This window comes from Rhinolophus sinicus, linkage group LG07, assembly GCF_036562045.2.
Source record: "Rhinolophus sinicus isolate RSC01 linkage group LG07, ASM3656204v1, whole genome shotgun sequence".
Lineage (NCBI taxonomy): Eukaryota > Metazoa > Chordata > Mammalia > Chiroptera > Rhinolophidae > Rhinolophus > Rhinolophus sinicus.
Window position 1 is genome coordinate 114351421 of NC_133757.1, and position 19936 is coordinate 114371356.

Sequence of the window (19936 nt, forward strand, 5' to 3'; positions counted from 1 at the left end):
GTCTTTTTGTGGCCTTTGTTTTGAAGTCCGTTTTGTCTGGTATAAGTATTGCTATCCCAGATAGAAGTATCTTAAATGCTACAAGGCAGGATTCCCCCTCCACCTCTTGCTGGAGAGTGGATTGTTAAGCACATTACTCTCAGGATTTCAGAAGTACTTCCTTCCTTGTTTGGGGCGGTCTCTTCTTGCTTGGAGACTGTATTCCTTTTTGTAGGGGTTAACTTTACAAGGGAGAGCCAATTCACCACTTGGAACTCACAAACCTCCCTTTATCTACAGACTTCTAACTACTAGATCGATGCCAGCCTGTCCCAGGGGAGTCAATTGCATTGTAAAAGCTAGATGGAATTATTCCTTTTATTTTATGATGATGAAACTTAGGACTATATGTAAGAACCATAAGGATTAACAACGGTGATTGGCCTTGGGTAGGTAAAGCATCATTTTTCAAAGTGATGATCGTGTCAATCTGAGCTGGCTGGAGTGCGCCTGATTCTTGACTCATCTGCTTGACTATAACCTGGATTATAGGCGGCTAAGGACAATGAAGTTGAGGTTCTAGAAATCTCTTAAACAACACAGAGAAGAGTAGCAAGTACCCTGTGGTGAAATTATCCTACGCCAATCATTTTTACCTCATTTGTCCCCCAAGAGGCCTAGAGCATTACCAAGGTCCTACGAAATGTGTTGATGAGGCGAGAGGCAGCACTTTTGAACAGAGTTTGTGCTACCGTTCTTTGTAGGCTGAGGATGTCGTGGCAGACGCTGCCATTGAAATGGTTTCCCTGATTGACCTGAGGAGGAAGCTGTTGCAGGACAGCAGAAGCCAAGTGGCAGCATCCAGGGGCAAAAGGCAAAATGGTGTGGTTATCATGCTAGGCAGCTGGACAAGCTCAGCGGTCAGATGCTCTGAGTGGCAGGGGTCAGCCGATCGGCAGGTCTCTTGATGAAACAAGTGACAGTACATCAGTCCTTCTTGATCTGTGTTGTGGTAAACACTCCACACCCGGGAAGGACAAGTCTGACATGGGCTCCCATTCCCGGGAGTTGCTCATTCTCGTCTAATTCTCAGACGTGAGTTAGTTCCACAATCAAGAATTACTTGATGATGGAGTCTGCCAGTAATGTCACTTGTATGTGCAGTGACTGTCCTTCCTAGCTTTCACTAAAGGATCTGTGGCCATGTACTGTGTACAGCAGATAAACAGCCCTTAATCTGGTTAGTCTATTTTTGTTCTGGGTTTATTCAGAATGGCTGGAAAATGGTGTCCTTTTGGAGAAAGAATTCCAAAGAATCGTTGCTCTTTTGCACCAATTACCTAGCAACATCAAGAATAGTGACATTATATTCTAAGAGTACTATGCTTTTAGGGGTCAACATTCACATAAACATTTTCAGGTACCAAATGTTACTGTTTTCACTTTGTGACTAAAATAGACTGCTTACATTTCATGTCCTGCTGATACAGACACATCCTAGAATATGGCTATACAGACATTTCATGCCAAGTGTTATCTATATGTGAATAGAATACGGAATGGAATAGAATGGAATGGAGTAGAATAGAATAGAATAGAATAGAATAGAATAGAATAGAATAGAATAGAATAGAATGACCAGATCTTTGGGATATTGTAAAACACCAATTCTGAGCTACCTAATTCCTGGACACTGAGAATAATACTGTGGTCTATTGATCAGAACAGCAAATTGTACTTTAGGTTGTAAGTTGAGTTTTGATCGGAGTCTGTCCCTAGGGGTTCCAGTCTTGTTATTTTTCTGAGTACATAACTGAATAGGTCTCTTAAGCAATTGGCAGAACCCCCCACTGGCTCCCTATACTATAAATAGAACTATTAAAGCTTTTGGAGTTGTCCCTACCTCCCAAAGTACTGAAATCCAAGGTAATATTGCATCCATAGGCAAATCACAAAAATTAAAGACATCATCCAAAGCATGAATGATGTTGGGTTGATGATTCTTTCCATCTCTCTGTTGAGGTCTATGTAGAAGCCATGCCGGCTTAGAAGACAGAGACACACACTGAGTAATCATAAAGTGTACCCAGTTGTTCATTTAATAAATATTTATTCAATGCCAACCAAGATCCATACTCTGTGCTAGATGTCAGGGGTACAATTATGAGCAAATCTTGGCATGGTGTTTGCTTTTGTGGCACAGATATTTGGGTGGAGAGTGACATTGCTCAAGACAATTCTAGGAGCTTGTGTCACTGGGGACTTATGTTGTCCTGGTGTTTGTGCACCCAAGGGATTTTCAGGGAGGGAGCAGGGGAAGTGAGGAAAGTCTACCTTCAGCAAGTGACACTTCAGATGAGCTGTGAAGCAGAGGCAGGTGGCAGCGAGGCAAAGGGGAAGGACCAAGACACCACAGGCAGCAGGAGAGAAGTGTGTTTTTGAGGAACTGAATGAAAGACCGTGAACCTGGAGCACGAGAGTGAGGGGCAAAGTGGAGCGAGGAGGCTGCAGTCGTAGATGGGATCTGCGCTTGGCGGATTTGCATCTGTCCAAGTGCAATGAATGTGAAGTCAAGTGCATGTTTTTAAATAAGGAAGACATAATCAGATATTTAAAAGACTTCTCTGACTGCAGAAAGGTTTGACCCAAGTGGCAAGATATTAAACTATTGCTGTAATCCAAGTGACTTTGTTGTATGGATGTAGAAATTGATAGGTAAATTAATGAGATATCTAGGAAGTGGTATTAATAGGATGGGTGATAAATGGACTGTTGACAATGGACTGAATATTGGGCATGTGGCAGTAGAGAATGTAAAGTGATACTCTCATATTTCTGGCTTGTAAAGCATATACAGAGGGTGCCAAAAAAATGTGTACACATTTTAAGAAATGAAAAAAATGTATTAAAATTGTAATACTCTATATACCCATAACAAAAGATGAATACAAGTCACATATGACTTCTGCAATTATAAGAGGTGCTCAGAATGGTTACCATCAGCGTCCAGACACTTCTGATTATCGCGAACTACTGCTTGAGCAACGTTGACCAAAGTGTCCACTTGTATACATTTTTTTGGCATCCCTGGTGTGTGTGTGTGTGTGTGTGTGTGTGTGTGTATAGAGAGAGATAGGTAGATATATATTACTAAATGAGAATAGAATTAAGGCAATGATCATATGTTCATTCTTGGACCTGTACAGATTGAGGGGCCTGACATTCATGTGAAGATGTTGGGAGAAAAATTAGACATGGGGGTGAGGGTTGAGAACAGATTTGGTGATGAAATAAGCAATAAATAGGGGGTCACTTGTCCCTAGATAGGAAGTGAGGCCAGAGACCTGGAGAAAATGCAGAGTGAGAAGAGCTGAGTGTGTGTACTGATGGACTCTGGCAGGCAAGGGACATGTCCTCCTGGAATGCAGTCAGTACAGCAGGGTGCAGTCAATACAGCACGGTGCAGTCAGCAAGACTTTACCAAAGGTTTATGGGCTTAAAATGACTAAAACAAAACCAATGGCATTTTTCAGGCCCTCTCACTTCCTACTGGCTTATTCTAAAATAGTGACAACTAACACAAAACATTCCAAGTTCGAGTCCTCTGATTTTGATAATATTGGCTATTAGGTATTTGATCTGATGATTCAAATAAAGTGTAAAATATTTCTCATTCATAAAATGACTTTCTCATACTTTCTACTTCTCTCTTATCCTCATTTCTCTTTTGTGTGCCTTTTTCTGTACTTAGCAAACTCTGCTTTATATTTAAATGACTTCTCTGGCAATCTGTATACCCATCAAGCCTGGGAAATTAGGCAGAAGACCCCACGTTTTATACACTTTTGTGTTCACAATGATGGTGTGGTGCCTCCAGAATAGTAAGTGGTTCTGTGTCTTGTAAACATTTATTTTTGTCTTTTAAATATTTTTCAATCCCTGATGTTTTATTTATTTATATATATATATATATATACACACACACACATATGTGTATATATATACACATATGCATATATATATACATATATATGCATATGTGTATATATACAAACATATATATATATATACATATATATATATATATTCATATTATTTATGCCTGAAGGCAAACCAGCCAAATTTAAACATCTAAACACAAACTCTTATTTTTATTATTTGGCATAAAAGCAAACGTCAGGTACATTAATAAGCTGTGTTGTTAGCATATTTCACCCGAGTCCCGTGTTTTTCTTTCCTAACATAAGAGTGCATTACCGCAACTTGACCACTGGGGGGAAGCACAGTGCAAAGCTGCCGTTACAACGTTCCCCTTCCAGGCCTCTGAGAAGCCACCCTGTCAAAGACTTGTGCTGTGCTTTTAATGTAAGCAGAGAGCCTTTGTCTGTCAGTCTGTCTGTCTCTTTTCCCTTTGTCAAATTCTTTTCTCTCCCTCTTTTTCCAGGGCTCTTTGTGGGTTAAGACTTTTATTTCGAAACTTCTAGGAGCTAATTAATAAACATGAAACCTAGCTGAAGCTGGCACAATGCCCTTTCTTTGCTCAACCACATGGGCATGCTAGGGTAATTGTAGTTATTTACATTTGGCATCCAACTGACTCAACGAGCAACATCACCTTTTTTTTTTTTTAATCTATGAGTACCCAAGCTATTAAATTAAACAGGTTAATGTGGCTACAGCATTTCGCCCCCTACTATCCCCACAGCTACAGTAAATCTGCCACCTGTTTATTTCCATAAAAATTCAATTACGGCACCACCAGTTATTCTTCTTATGTGAGCAATTAACTTCAGGCAGTTTCGGGCCCCAGAGAAAGGCCAGGCTGGTCCGCTCCTGTCTTTTCTCTCCGCTCTCTTTAGCCGCTGGTGGTTTCTTTTGCTGAGTGACTCCTCACCTCCGAATCAGTGAAAAATGGAAAAGAGGCAGGACTGCTGTGCCTTGTCATGCCAGTGAAAAATGCAAAACCTGAAAAGCCTCAAACAAGCCCTCTCTCCTCCCGAGCAGTGCAGAAGGCTGAGAAGCCAAAGAAGTGAGCAGCGCCCTGCAGCCAGAGCCCGGGGACACGGCTGCACAGCTGCAAAACACACCACACTGAAGAAGGAATTGCCTTAAAAATTGTTCCTTTTCTTCGTTCTTGATCTTTGTAAAACAATGTAACTGTGGAAGGAAAGGGTGGTAAAATGCCGCGGCATCCGGGCTAAAGCAACAACATGCTCATGAAGAGGAAAAACCACATTTATCTGTGGTTCACACCAATATTGATGTAACCAAAGGCTTGGTAAAGCTGCTGTGTTTCTTTTCCCCTTGAAGAGGAAGGAGTTTTGCTCCTTTTTTTTGTGGTGCCTCGGAGGCAGTTGGCTGCTTCAGGATGAAGCTGAACATCTCTTTCGTAGCCACTGGCTGCCAGAAACTCATTGGTGTGGACGATGAACGCAAACTTTGTACATTTTGTGAGGAGCGTATGGTGACAGAAGTCGCTGCTGACGTTCTGGGTGGAAGAATGGAAGGGTTGTGTGGTTCGAATCAGTGGTGGGAACAACAAACAAGGTTTCCCCATGAAGCAGGGTGTCATGACCCATGGCTGTGTCATCTGCTCCTGAGTAACGGGCATTCCTGTTATAGACCAAGGAGGACTGGAGAAAGGAAGCACAACTCTGATGGAGCTGGCATTGTGAATGCCAGTCTGAGTGTTCTCAACTTGGTCATTGTAAAAAAAGGGGAGAAAGATATTCCTGGTCTCACTGATACTACTGTGCGTCATCTCCTGGGCCCAAAAGAGATAGCAGAATCCGCAAACTTTTCAATCTCTTTAGAGAAGACGATGTCCACCTGTATGTTGTGAGAAAGCCCCTAAACAAAGAAGGTGAGAAACCTCGCACCAAAGCACCCAAGATTCAGCGTCTTGTTACTCCACACGTCCTGCAACTCAAACGTCAGAGTATTGTTCTGAAGAAACAGCGTACTAAGAAAAATAAGGAAGGGGACACAGAGTATGTTCAACTTTTGGCCAAGAGAATGAAGGAGGCCAAAGAAAAATGCCAGGAAAAGATTGCCAAGAGACATCGGCTGTCTTCTCTGAGATCTTCTATCTCTGAGTCCAGCAAAAATGAAATTGTCCAAGAGCAACAAATAAATAAGATCAGACTTTAAAAAAAAAAAAAAGAGGAATGAGTCTTTAGTACCAGGTGAAAATGCTGATTTTTATCTTTATTTTTTTAAGGTCTGATTCTCTTTGTCATATTCATTCCCCTTCTTTCAAAAGTCTACCAATAAACATCAAAATTACTGACTCAGATCTAGTGATTTCCTATGTTACCTAATTGCTGAATAGGGATTGAGGAACTTGCTTCCCATTAATCCCTTTAATGCCCTTGATACTGATTTTGCTTGAATAAATAGTATTTATAGTAAATGTGTAAACATAGTTTTAAGAGCAAATTAGACTGCAGTGATCGTTAGGTGATACCTAGGTTTCAAAATAAAAGAAATACTTCTCCATAAGTAGGTTGGTACCAATTACTATCAAGGTGTAGTTATTATTAATAAATTCTGAGAATGAGAGATCATCCAAAAAAGAAAGAAATATAAATAGGGTGTAAGTAGATGATAGAACCCAAGGTGACTCTGAGCTCCTAGCTAGGGCCTGTGTGTGGGTGGAGAGCTCCAAGTTTCAATTGATCCCTGCACAGGCTTGAGGTCTGATGTCAGCCACACCCCAAATACTCCCAGGGGATTGAATGAGTATGTAAATCGACTTCCTTCCTTTCCCTTTGTCTTGCATCTGAACGTGCCCTGTGCCAGCCAGCATTAGCACGCTGCTGGGGTAGAAGAACGTAATAAAATAGACTTCGATGGCAGCATGTCACAGGAAACAGATACAGTCTAATGAAATTTATTCTTCTTTTAAATGGTTACTCAAAAGAGAGATTCCATTGGAAGTTCAAAGGGGCATTTATAAATCCTCCCCGGGCAAGTTTGTACCTAGGGCTAACAAATGGCAGGTGGAAGAGGGAAGGAGATTTTAGAATCTGTGTTCTACCGTGATAAGGGCTGATGGGACTTGAATGAAACAAGACCAATGTCTGTGAATCTGAGACCACGTCTTCTGCTTTCAAATAGGTTCAAATTCATGGTCTTGAAAAATTGTCCTTTTCCTGTCTTCAGATCTTCTTTTTCAGTTCAAAGTAGAAATTAAAATGGGCTTTAAAATGTTTGTTCTTCATCCTGGACTTTGGGCAGTTGCCTAATTTCTACTGCTTCCTTACCTCCTGAAGTGTTTCAGGCTTTTTGCTTCTGCTAAAATGAAGCCAACATACAGCTTGGTACTTTGAAGTCTGAGTTAAAGCGAAACTAAATGGACCATGTTTATCTATCAATTAAGGCATTGCCTGCATCCTTAGGGCTGATGTTTCTAATTTAGGCAGCATTCTATACAATCCTCAGGAAATTAACAACAGAGATTGAGTTTAGGAATGGGGGTCATTATACAAAAAAATGCAGGAAGAGCGTGGAAGAATTTGATTGGGCTCCAACATAAGCTATATACACTCACCAGGCTCCAATATAAACTGAAGAATGTCTTTGGAGAAGTGGGACTCGAGAAAAATATTAATGACAGTTCCCAAAATAGAAGTTTGATTTAAAACTCCTATTGTGTCAAGTGATCTAGTAGATTAAATAGTCTTTGGCATGATTGATGTTTATAATTAAAAAACCTCGGTCTTGCTCTCAGAGATTAGCGCGTGTACAGTTCACTGTAACCACATTCTAAGCAAAGTATTAGATTGAGAAAAAAGTTTAAAAACATAAATTAAAACCCTCTTAGAGGTTTACAGCGGTCTTTTTTAATTTTAATTTTATTTTTTTTAATGGAAACCAAACTAATCAACGTCAATTAATTAGAAGGAGATAACATGGTAGGTAATTGAGCCCTCAGGTTGCCTCCAGTCAATGTCCTATTCCCCTCTTCTCAGAAATCCTTTGTAATCACTTTTGCTTGGCATCCTTTCCAGCCAGCTCAGGACTCTATGCACGTCACTGTTCCAGAAAGACAGAACTTTCCTTTTCCTCAGAAATCCTGCTACATTCATTAAGTCCTTGGTTTAAGTGAGTTTTATTGTCCAAACGGTGCCAACAGATTTAACTTGAAGCTGCATAAGGATAACGATTGTGGTTTTGTTTTGTTTTGTTTTGTTTTTTTCTGTTTTTTCATATTTGGCAGACTCTATGCAGGCTGCCTTCCAAATTCTCAGATTTGTCTACAGAATTGTGGCTTGGCAGGAAAATGAATGTGCAATCTTCAGGTGTAGGGTTGTTTTTTTGTTTAGTTTTGTTTTATTTTTGGTGGAATTTATACTATAGAGCTTGAGGCAACTTGTAATTTTTTCCTCAAGTGCTAAGTATTAAGCTTTTATTCTCTTCAACTGTAAAGGAGGGGGGTAGTGGTCAAATAAAGCTGTGCTGTCTGACCCATACTCCCCAAAAGTTTATCCCCCAGTTTGGTTTTCTATAGTATTTATTTTATGTATCTATCTCTCCCACCAAGGATGCCTATTCAGTTCTTAATTAAATTCTGATAAACTCTTAACTTGATTGTATATTATTACATGTTATGTTAGTATATATCAGTGATTATTTGTGAAGACTTTGGTGGTTGCTTGTGGAAGAAAAGGGTTGCTTTATGGTGGTACATTTCTTGACAAAGGGCTGTGTCCCTTTAATGGAAAATTTATTTCCTAGTGTATTTATTGACACATGAAATTTTGTATCATTAAATGGCAGCCTATGGGGCAAATTTGGAAAACGAATCACTTCTATTTAGGAAAAATTCACATGTATTTTAACCCTTAAGGCAATGTTACTGCTTATATTATAGTGAACTCATTATTTGCTTCATTCTAGCCTTAGACTAAATATCTTGGTTTATCTGACATGATGTAGGTATTTTTGAGTCGTCCTGTATCCTTATGTAGACTAGCGAGATAACAACTGTGAAGAGGGAGAAAGAGGAAGAAGCATTTTCATTCTGTTCTGTTTTAGAATGTCAAACTGCCTCGACTGCTTAGAAAGCGAAGATTCTTCTTCTCTTATCAAGAGATAATTGATAAAATTCAGTCTATTTCATGTTTGGAAAAATGCGGGTCTTAAAATTCCTGGTTTGACAAGTGCTGTGTGAAAAGGAGAAAAAAAAAAGCAAAATAGAAAATCAACAAGGCTAGTGAGAGTCATGACAGGGGTTGCTCAGGTCTCATCCTATTTAACCTTTTGCACGTTGCTTCCAAATACTTAAAATACCGTAAGCTCAGGTGATAGATATTGGGTTTGTCCTTTCAAACCATCATTGAGTTACATTTAATTTGATGGTTAATTTTCCTTCTCAATAATAACAGAAAAATTGTCAAAATTTTGTACATTTCATGTCCATCTTTGGTTGGAACATTTCAACTGCTTAAGTAGTGCAGTTAACTAAAACATGGTAATTAGTTAAATAACTCAAAGACTTGGATTTTCAGTTATTTGTTTACTGAAGATTTAAAAAAATATAATCCTGAGAACAGCATGATTTCAACCCCTTGTAAGTCCCTTTCTCTCCTGAGAAACAGAGTATGTTTTATTCCATGTTCATGCAAACTTCTCTGAATCTTAACTCTATTAAATTTTCAAGCCTTGCATCTAAACTTGTGAGTTTCCTAGGACAAATTACAAGTGTGAGTATCTTCAGTCATTATGTTACATGAAAAGCAAGGAATTTTGGGCTACTGAATCCATTCAAGTAGTAACCCTCATTATGCCATCACTCCCCAGAGAACTTGTGACAAGAACATGACACGACCTGCTTTAGCTCAGAACTGGACTCTCTGTGCATGGGGACATTTTGTTGGTTATCTCTAAAGAACTCAGTATGAATTCATGGTCACTGCTGCTTCTACTAACCACCAACCAGAACCACTAGAAGAATTAGGTTGGTAGAAGTGCTCTTAGGCCAAATTTAATAACATTTTTGAGATGTCTCGCTCCATCTCATTTCAAAATTATATTTCAACACTTACTGAACTTCTGACCTCACTTTACATGTATTATTGAGAGGAGACTCACCAACATACTCTTCCATGTAAGTTTGAGAGAGCTTGCTCCATTTTTAGAATTTCTTTTTTCTGTTGTTTGTTTTGTCCCTGGTCAACCTTGAAGCAAGTTCAGTACTATCTTACATTCCCAACTACTACGATCCTTTTCCCTTTCACTTCACAAGTCATTATGGAAAAGTATATATTTTATCAAAATAAAAATATCATACAGCTTCCAAATTTCACTCCCCAAAAACTCATGGTTAGACATCTCTTCCCAAATTCTCTCTGATATTTCTCAAAACATTCCTCACACTTCTTTGAAGGTAGTTTGTGGGTAAGAAGAGTTGTAGCAGTAAAAATAAGCAACTTTATTTTTCCAACTGCCAATAAATTTTATTGGTCATATTTTGCTGATTTATTGTAATACTTGCCTAAACTGGACAATTTATCCTATTCTCTAGCTCCTATCAGAAGGAATGCCTTAATATAAATCAGTCTAGAATTAACATCACTGTATTTTATAATATTCTCTAAAATTGGTCAATTCATTTAGACCTTATTTATAAGCTACTTTTGGACATGTTATGCAAATAATCCTAGCAGCTCCTTATTTAAAATAATGTTTTATATCATTTCATTAAGGAGAATTTTCTATGGTTATTTTAAGGAACTGTTAAACCTTTTCTGATAACTTTCCAAGCTAAACCATTTAGGCCAAAACTTCTTAAGACCATTTAAGAACCGTTTCATTGTTTTTGTTATTATTGTTTGTTTAACTGTCACACAGTCATATACCAATACTTCTGTAGAATGCATTTGTCATGCACTCAGCATGACAATTCAGATTGTTACGTAAGTCTCTTAGTGTTTATTCCCAATTTCTGTCCTGATGTCACTGTGGACTGGTAGCAGTTTGCAGACATCCCCGCCCCCCCCCAGTCCATGGGCCATATTTCGAATGACACTGATGGAGGCTATTTGTCTGTGATGTAGAATTTTGGGGAGGTGATCAAGAGGTTGCACTTATACTATAGCAAAATTGTAATATGTGTTCAGAAAGATTATTTTCTCCTTAAAGGAAAACATTAATTGCTGCTTTCTACAAGTAAGATATTCATCTGGCTGTGGATTTTGACAAAAGGATGGCAACGCTAGACTTTAGTCTGTCATTTCTTACGCCACAGAAATGCTGTTCCTGTTTGCCAGTGCCCTGCCAGAGAATATCACCTTGGAATCCAACTCTTGTCAAAAGTCCACATGAAAGAAGTTATTCTATCCTCTAGATCTCTTTCGAGAGTCTAGGTTGTAGTTTAAGTTTCATTTGCTCATTTGTTTTTGTTATCTTGGGTTAGTTGGGTCATCTAATATCTGAGTATGTGAATCACAGTGCTTTGACTTCTAGAAGAATCGTTAAACTGAGATAATTATAAATCTTGCCCCTGGCTTATATTTAGAGATGCTTTAAAATATTAATACGAAACTCAATATTACATTCTTTTCAGGGATTTTTTGGGGACATTTTCCATTTAGTATTCTCTATTTGAAAATTTATGTGAAGAATCACATTTATTTCATATTTGTAGAAAAGGTTCGCTTTTGCAATTTTTTTTTTTTCAGACCCAATGATGAACAAGAATGAGTTGTTAGTCTGCTTAGTACAGGCTCAGATGTTACCAGAGTGTTATTTATCTATGCAGCAAATAAGTATTAAATATCTACCATATGCTAAATAAGCATGGTACTAAATCCTGCTAACTCAATGGTAAGTAAACCACGTATTTTTCTTGCTCTCAAAGGGTGAAAAATCTAGTGGGAGAGAGAGGCATGTAGTCAAGTAATAACATAAATAACATGTAAAACTATGACTATGATAAATGCTCTAAAAGGAAGCTACATTGCTAAAAATCTGTATTGAATTGTTGGGCTTATTCAGCCAAAAGATATACAAACATGTTTCTCCCACTTCCTTGTTCCATGCTACTAGGTGATGGTAATAATTTGGTTGGTGACGTAGGTTTGCATATCGTCCCTGAGATAAGAGTACTCCATGTGTATTCTGAGGTTCTAAGAAGGCAGACAGCCACCTGGGACATTGTTTCTGCAGGGAGATGGTTGATGCACTGATGGATTTCACAGATTTAGCTAATGTGGATGGTTTTCATTGTACTGGGCTGTGGTATTGCTAGAGAGAGTAGTCTGGGGGTTGGTGATGGAGCTAGGTGGTAACTTCCAGCAGAAGAAAGGGGTCTAGCTTGGAGATTCTCTCCTTGGGGGTCAGGGCGAGCACACATGTAGGCCATGACTGCAAGGCCATCTCTTAGAGGTTAGAGGTCCACATGTACACAGGAAAGCTCCAGCGAGAGTTGAGAAAATGTCATCACAAAACAAGCTCGTCTTCAACCGTCACTGCAAATCACAAAGGCAGGAATAAATGCTGACAGATGTTTGTTGTGGGAGGATTTGGAGTTTGGGATTATTGGTACTGAACCCTGGTAGGCAGCACCAGATGGGTTGCTAAATAATTCCTCCCATCTTCCTCGTGTTGACAAGAGTTTCGTTAACTTGTTAGCATTTTATACTGTTTCTTTGCCTTGGCTGGGGACATAGGAAAGTCAGCTCCTGCTGAAGCCACAAAATCAAAGGTGAGAAGGAACTTTTGTGACACTGGGGGAGCGAAGGTTATCTGAGATCTAGGGAATTCAATGCTGAGACAAGTCAAGATCAGGGCACAGCCTCTGGTCAAGATGCTTCTCACTGGGCCTCTAACAGTTCAGGTTTCGGAAGCATCAAGGGGACCAGCACAGAGATAAAGACACCCTGCGGCTGCCTCAAGGATCATAGAAGAGCAAATGGCAGCACAACTAACCTCCCATGGAAACAAAAATCATAAGTGTAGACATTTTAATTCATGCCTGGTTAACATTAAATGTACATGTTACAATGGTTGATGATAAAAATCTCACCCGGAATAATATTTAGAATAATAATGATGGGTTTGTACCTGTTTCTCAAGCAATGATCACAGATTTGTTAGAGAATTGCTCAGAAAGCACAGAGGCCTTGCTCAGACTGAATCCTATGGAGTCTGCTATTTATCATTATGGATTTCCATTCCTAAATCTTTTACCAAGAAGAACAGAACCCCTCCCCTTGTGTTCAGCTGTTAGCGACAAAGGTTCTGTTGCTCTCCCTTAAAAAGTAACCTCTGAACTGCAAGCTATGATTGCAAGCAAGGCTTATAAAATATATGTGTGAGGAAACTGTATTGTTTCCCTTCATTTATAGACTCTATTTGTCATTGGTGATTGAATTTTCTCACTGACCTTGTGCTAATTAACGCATGGGCTGTGACCTCACGGTCTTGCCTTTTTATAACCCACCTATATAAAAACTATGTAAATTTTCTTCTTAGTCCGGCTGCTTGTGCCATGGGTTCTGTTTTTCTTTCTCTCATTGACCATGTAAGAAAATAAATATGATGGCCTGTGACAGACATTGTAGCTTTCCCATAATATTCACTCTCCTTTTTCCTCAGTAACAGAATTTTAATTTTATTCAGGGCAAGCAATGTGCCTGGCTAGCTAGGAATTGTTTCTGTTTTCTAAATATTATTAAGGACCAGGGACTCTTGTGTACTAACTTCTCTCTTGATAAACAGGAGACTTGCATGGATTTAAACTTTGGAATATTTGAAGAGTGACATTTCAGTGGATGATATATTCTTCCAGGCTCATACATAGTACCAGATAAAAGTCCTCGATTTTCTCTGATTTCTGAATGGAATCTGTGGGGCTGAACTGAGCTGCAAAAGAAAATTGAGCAGGAAGGAATATTGGACTTTAATCTTCTACTACTTTAGTTTATAAGGAGACAAGGCTTTTATTTGGCATTTTAAATTCTATGTGTTAAAATGATAATGGAATATTGCTCATTATGTTCAAATTTAGGAAAATATTCCAATCTTATGTTTGGAATATCGTGTCCAATTGTGTGGCTGAGACATCTGTTATTTTTGGCCTGCTGGGTATCTATCCCTGCTTTGCTAATAAAACACTCCTGTTTTACTTGATTGAGCCATCCTTCTGCAATCCTCAGGCCATGTGGTTGGGAGTGGCTAATCTACTCTCTGACTCCAGGACATTTCAAGTCCTGGCTAATCAGAGTCACAGGATTATTGTTTCAGGGATAGGCCTGTGACATAAGCCTCAGGTCACCTCTGTTTCAGGATTAGTAAAGTGGAAGTATGGTCACACTGAGATGATATTGATTCCCTTTACAATGGCATGGGAAACGCCTGCCTGGGAATTCAGCCAATACAAAGGTAGAGGAAGTGAGAGGCGAAGAGTAACCAAGTCCTGATGTCATACGTTGCAGCACATGTCTGAAGCTGTGCCACATCTGGACTTTTCAATGATGTGAAACAACAAATTCCTTTCTTTGCTTCAACTTTGTTTGTGATGGTGCTCCGTTACTTACAGTAGAAAGAGTTCTGACTAACACAAGGTGCTCATTGTACCACTTCCTTGTGTACTACGTTGGGTCGTTAGGTGGGCACACATTGAGGTTAGAAATAAAATAGGGAGAGAATTCGAATGTGTCCCAGAGTTAATGTTTGATGTCTGTCCTGACCTACTTCAGAGCCTTTGTGGGAAAACAATTTCCTAATCCACTAGGCCATGGAGGCTACAAATAGTCTCTTGTAAGATAGATGCCATTTCCCTGGTTGAAACTTGGCTTCCCTGCTATTGATATAGATTATAATAAAGTAAAAATGGGAGGGAACAAGTGAGAGGTGGGGCTGCTGAGCTCCCCTCAGGCCACACTCACCTTTGCTAATACCATTTTTAATCCCTCCCAGGGATAAAAAGGCAAAAGGCGCTAGTTTGAATAATCAGTGTGAAGAGCAGACAGGCTGGCCACACTGGTTTGTGGGTGCAGTTACTGTGCTATGAAATCTTGTGAAGTCCAAGTGCAGCTCTTGTTCCTCCTGCTTCCTGGTTCCCAGCAGCTGGGGAGGGAGGGTTCTATTTGCAAGAAGGCTCCTCGTGGGATGTGGTACTTTCCGCTGCGCTGTTTCTTCCTCTCGGTCCCTCTCCTCATCCTTTCTCAGTCATGCGTGAGTGTGCTGTTCTAAGACTTTAGATTCAGGGAATTAGGTAGTTTCGCTCGGAGCGTTTAGAGCATCTACTCCAGCTCAGAATTTACCCGAGTTCTGAACTTAACAGTCAGGGGTTTGCACAACATTGAAAACAGAGGTCCTTTGATTCACATTCAAACATTGTTATTTATGTGAACAAGAAAAAGTATATACAATAAGAATGACATAAATAAATGTATTTTCTTTTTATATTATCTGCCAGGAAGCTCAAAGCTCAATGTGTGGCTTAAAAATGACAACAATAAAACTAACCTTTAATTGTTTAAGCTATATTTAATTGTTATAAGCTATTATTACCTGCAGCCTAATAAGATCCTAAATGAAATATAGTCTTATTCATTTCTAGATGACTGAACTGATTATAGAACTGGAGGTAATTTATTTAATGTTATACCTACCCTATGGCATTATGCATGATCTCCTTCATATAGGAAAGCTTGTCTTATTTTCTCTGTCTTATTCATCTTAACGTCTATATTCTTAGAAGAATGCCCAACACATAGTAAATATTCAGCAAATATTTGTTAAATGATTTATCTTCCAAATGTTAACAGTTTAACTGGAGAAAATAATGTATTCTTGCTAATCAGAATGGAAGATTTCAGTGGTATGATTTATCTAGATTTTTAGTCATTAATATATCTTATCCAGCACTTTATAACAGCTTAGAAATACAGGGAAGACATGAATAAAAATCTATAGGTGTTGCAAAAACTGTAGCTATAGCTAAACTATTGGATAATAAAAGTTGTATTCAAAATGAAATACTGAAAAATTTGGGAGAGTTTTTTAATCCTAAATGTGGTAAATTCAATAGGAATTCAAATTGAGAGTTTTGGATTCAGAGTAGATCCTCAACAAAAACTAACAAACCCAAACCTGTTTGCTGAACACTTCTAGGTTAGAATCAGATGAGAAAGTGTTGGCAGAATGAAGAATATTTAACTTGGGGAAGATGATTCTTGTAGATAGGAAAAGCGTAAGTAGAGAGTTTATAACATGTGACACATTTGAAGCACTTTCTGGTAGGCGATAAGTTAGATTTATTCAATGTAGTTTCAAAGGGACTAAGAAAAAAAATGGGAGCAAAGTGTGGAAGCTTCAGGTTGAGATATTGGAGCTCAACGTGAGGAAACCATTAGCAATACATAATTTTCAAAGGTAGATTTGCCTGATTTGTGAGACCCAGAGCTGTGTTGAGAGTGGATTGTCATGTGATTACCTGTTGAGGTTAATGATGGAAGGTTTCCTGCTTTGGGTAGGAGCTTGACTAACTTGCCTGTTAATATGCTTTTTGTTTAGGTTAAATCAATTTGACAGATGCTTTTCTTTTGTTCTGAAAGATGGCATTTTGGGGTATCTTCTGAAATAAGTGACAAGGTGGTGGTAGTCATGGGGTGAGGACTTGTCAGCCATATTATTTGTTCAACTCGGTTTTTAAAACAAGGGTTATGGCAGTGGATTTGATGCTGTTTGTTGGTGTCAGAGGCGGGGAGCTCTATGTTACTTGTCTATTTCAGGTACCGTGATGGCCCTACTTACCCAGAAACACGGCCATGTTCATATTATGATAATCACTAAACTAGAGGCCGTAGTATGTGTGCCTGCATGTATATGTGTAATTAGTCTACAGTTGGGGACTTTTTAAAATTGTAATGCTTTTTGAAGGTGTAATCAGTGATGGACCACACCGAGTTTGCCACAAGTGTTCCAGACTTGTTTGTATCTCATTCTCTGATAAAAAGCACTGGCTTTTGTGATCCCTGGAAGCAGTTTTGACTTTGAGGGATAAATCTGAACTATGCAGAATGGGAATGAGTTACTGTTCTGATGACTTATAAATTAGTATTCCTGGCCCTCACTGCCCAGACCTAAGCCATATTAGCCACATTTCGAGTGCTCGGTGAACACTACAAGTGTTAGCAGCTCCTGTATTCACAGTTCTAGCCTAGACCTTTAAAGAAAGTCCCACATGAATGATACAAACAATTTCAGGGGTTTTCCACGTGAATAAACCCTCTTTTTTAACTCTACCTCTTCTCTCTTTCCTCAGTTTCTCCCCGCCCTTTTTTTTTTCCACTTAAAAAAAAAATTTATGGTCTTTCTGTCTCCTATGCTCCTAGTTCCAAAATAATTTACCCCATTTTTTGAAAACCATTGAGTCCCAAGTCCATGCTTGTGTCTTGTAAATTACAGAACAGTAATTTAGTCTGTTTTGCTCATTGCTATATCCCTAAACCATGGAACAGTTCCCAACACATAGAAGAGAATTAAGAAAAATTGGTCACGTGAATAAATGACAAATACAGGAATTCAAGGTCTAGAATAAACCAGGGACTGAAAGTGTTTCTGGCTTTGCCAGATTTATGCACCTCCTTTGGGAGAGGAGTGACCCCCCTGGGTAAAGGAGAAGGGACAGCCAGGTGATCCAACTTGGGGACACCATTTTTCCTAACAGAAACAGTTTTTTGAATTCTAATATACTACACTGTAGAGATTAGTTTTCTTGTAAAATAGCCCTATTCCTCCTGTTCAATATATCTTTGATCTCATTACCAAGAAAGAGATAGTTGTTCTCTTCCTGATGGAGGTTATATTACAAATCCTTTTTAATTAATTTGAAAATAAAGGGGTCCAGATATACTATTATTGTTGGTATCTTACAATAATGTTATTATAAAGGATAAGCTTATCAAATATATCTCATATGTATATTCTTTTTTTTTTAAATTTTATTTTATTAAATTTATTGGGGTGACAATTGTTAGTAAAATTACATAGATTTCAGGTGTACAATTCTGTATCACATCATCTATAAATCCCATTGTGTGCTCATCACCCAGAGTCAGTTCTCCTTCCATCATCATATATTCGATCCCCCTTACCCTCATCTCCCACCCCCCACCCCCTGCCCCCCTTACCCTCTGGCAACCACTAAACTATTGTCTGTGTCTATGAGTTTCTGTTTCTCATTTGTTTGTCTTGTTCTTTTGTTGTTTTTGGTTTATATACCACATATCAGTGAAATCACATGGTTCTCTGCTTTTTCTGTCTGACTTGTTTCGCTCAGCATTACTCTCTCAAGATCCATCCATGTTGTCACAAATGTTCCTATATCATCTTTTCTTACTGCCGAATAGTATTCCATTGTGTATATATACCACAACTTCTTTATCCATTCATCTATCGAAGGACATTTTTGGAAACAACCAACAATCATATGTATATTCTTGAAGACTGTAGCCACCTTTCCCCTTCACCAGTTTAGCCCAGTGCTTTAAACATAGTAGGGAGGCAATTGACATTGTTTGATCATTCAACAGAGCCAAGAACTGTTGTAATCACATAGAATACCTCAGTCAACTAATTAAAAATCTCTGCCCTCAGAAAGCTAAAATTAAGTGGAAGTACAGCAAGAGACAAATAATAAGCCACAATCACAATGAATAAGAAAACTACATACTATATTAGAAAGTGATCAATGTAATGGGAAAAAAAAGTAGAGTAGGAAAAAGGAATTGTGAGAAGGGAAAGGGTGGGTTGTGCCTTTAAATAGGCAATGGATTAAAACAATTTAATTGAGGCTGCTATGCTTTCATCTTGTACAGTATGGTATTATTTTTAAAATGAAAGGTATAGCAGTAAAATGCACATGTTACTTATATACATAAACTGCAAATGAGTTTCTCTTAATCTGAAATTTCATTTGTATAATATTACTTGGCCTTCCTTTAGCTTGGATGAGATTGGATTATTATAAACTGAAAGGCAAAGATAGAGGGTTATACAAACAACTGAGGAAAATATAATAAGGGAAAATATTCTATGTCTTACTCTGTAATCTTTTGTTGGTAAAGGATATAAAAATTATACCAGCAAATTTTAAGGAGTGTAATCAATTTTATTGCAAATACCAGTTTGGATAAACCAATAATAGCAATAAACTCAAAAAGATAAAACTACAAAATAAAACTCTATTTGAAAAATGACATGTAACATCAAAATTATAGAGATTTAGAAGACAGTAATGAAGAAGTAAGAGATATATCAAAGTCATAGACATTAAGTGGGCTTTTCACATTATATGTTAAAAATAAATCATAGGAGCAGGGAGCTGTCTAGACATATCTTCATTCATAACTAGATAAAAATTAACTTTATAGCTACATTATATTAGGACAGCCATTACATTGAGAATAACAAAAGTTCTAAAAAAACACAAAAAACAGCATAGTAGAAAACATTATAGTGATTTTTGAATTTGGTCTCATTTCTGACACTGACAAGTGACCTCCCATATTTGCTGCTGTAAATGAAATGGTCGGGCCAAAATGCCCAGTAAGATCACTTCTAACTATAGAATTATTTGATTCTGGTCTGTTCAAAGATTTCTCTGGATTATTTTAATTAATGGAAATAATTACTTAAGCTTAGAGAACTGGATTGATGCTATTTAAAACCATGTAATCCCCATCATAAACCCAAGATCACACAGCTATTTATTGGCACAATTGTTCTTTTCAGTTGGCCCCTTCTGGCAATCTGAAGTTTTCCTTTCATTTCTGATACCAATCCATTCTGTCATTATGTTGGAAATGGAAAATAGAGGATTAAGTGGGTGTACAGCTATATGGTTAGTCCAAATGCAAAAATATACTTGTAAAAAAATGTTTTTTTCTTAAGTCAAATAGGTAGCAGAGAAATATAAATATCCTTAGTCATACTGCTCTCA

The 19936-nt window shown here is 38.2% G+C and overlaps 1 protein-coding gene and 1 pseudogene across 2 annotated transcripts in view; both read left to right on the forward strand.

Annotated features, from left to right (window-relative positions):
* SLC7A11 (solute carrier family 7 member 11) overlaps positions 1-19936 on the forward strand; it is a 379319-nt gene that overhangs the window by 296230 nt on the left and 63153 nt on the right. The gene's annotated exons all lie outside the window — the stretch shown is intronic.
* Positions 5348-6129, forward strand: LOC109446896 (small ribosomal subunit protein eS6; annotated as a pseudogene).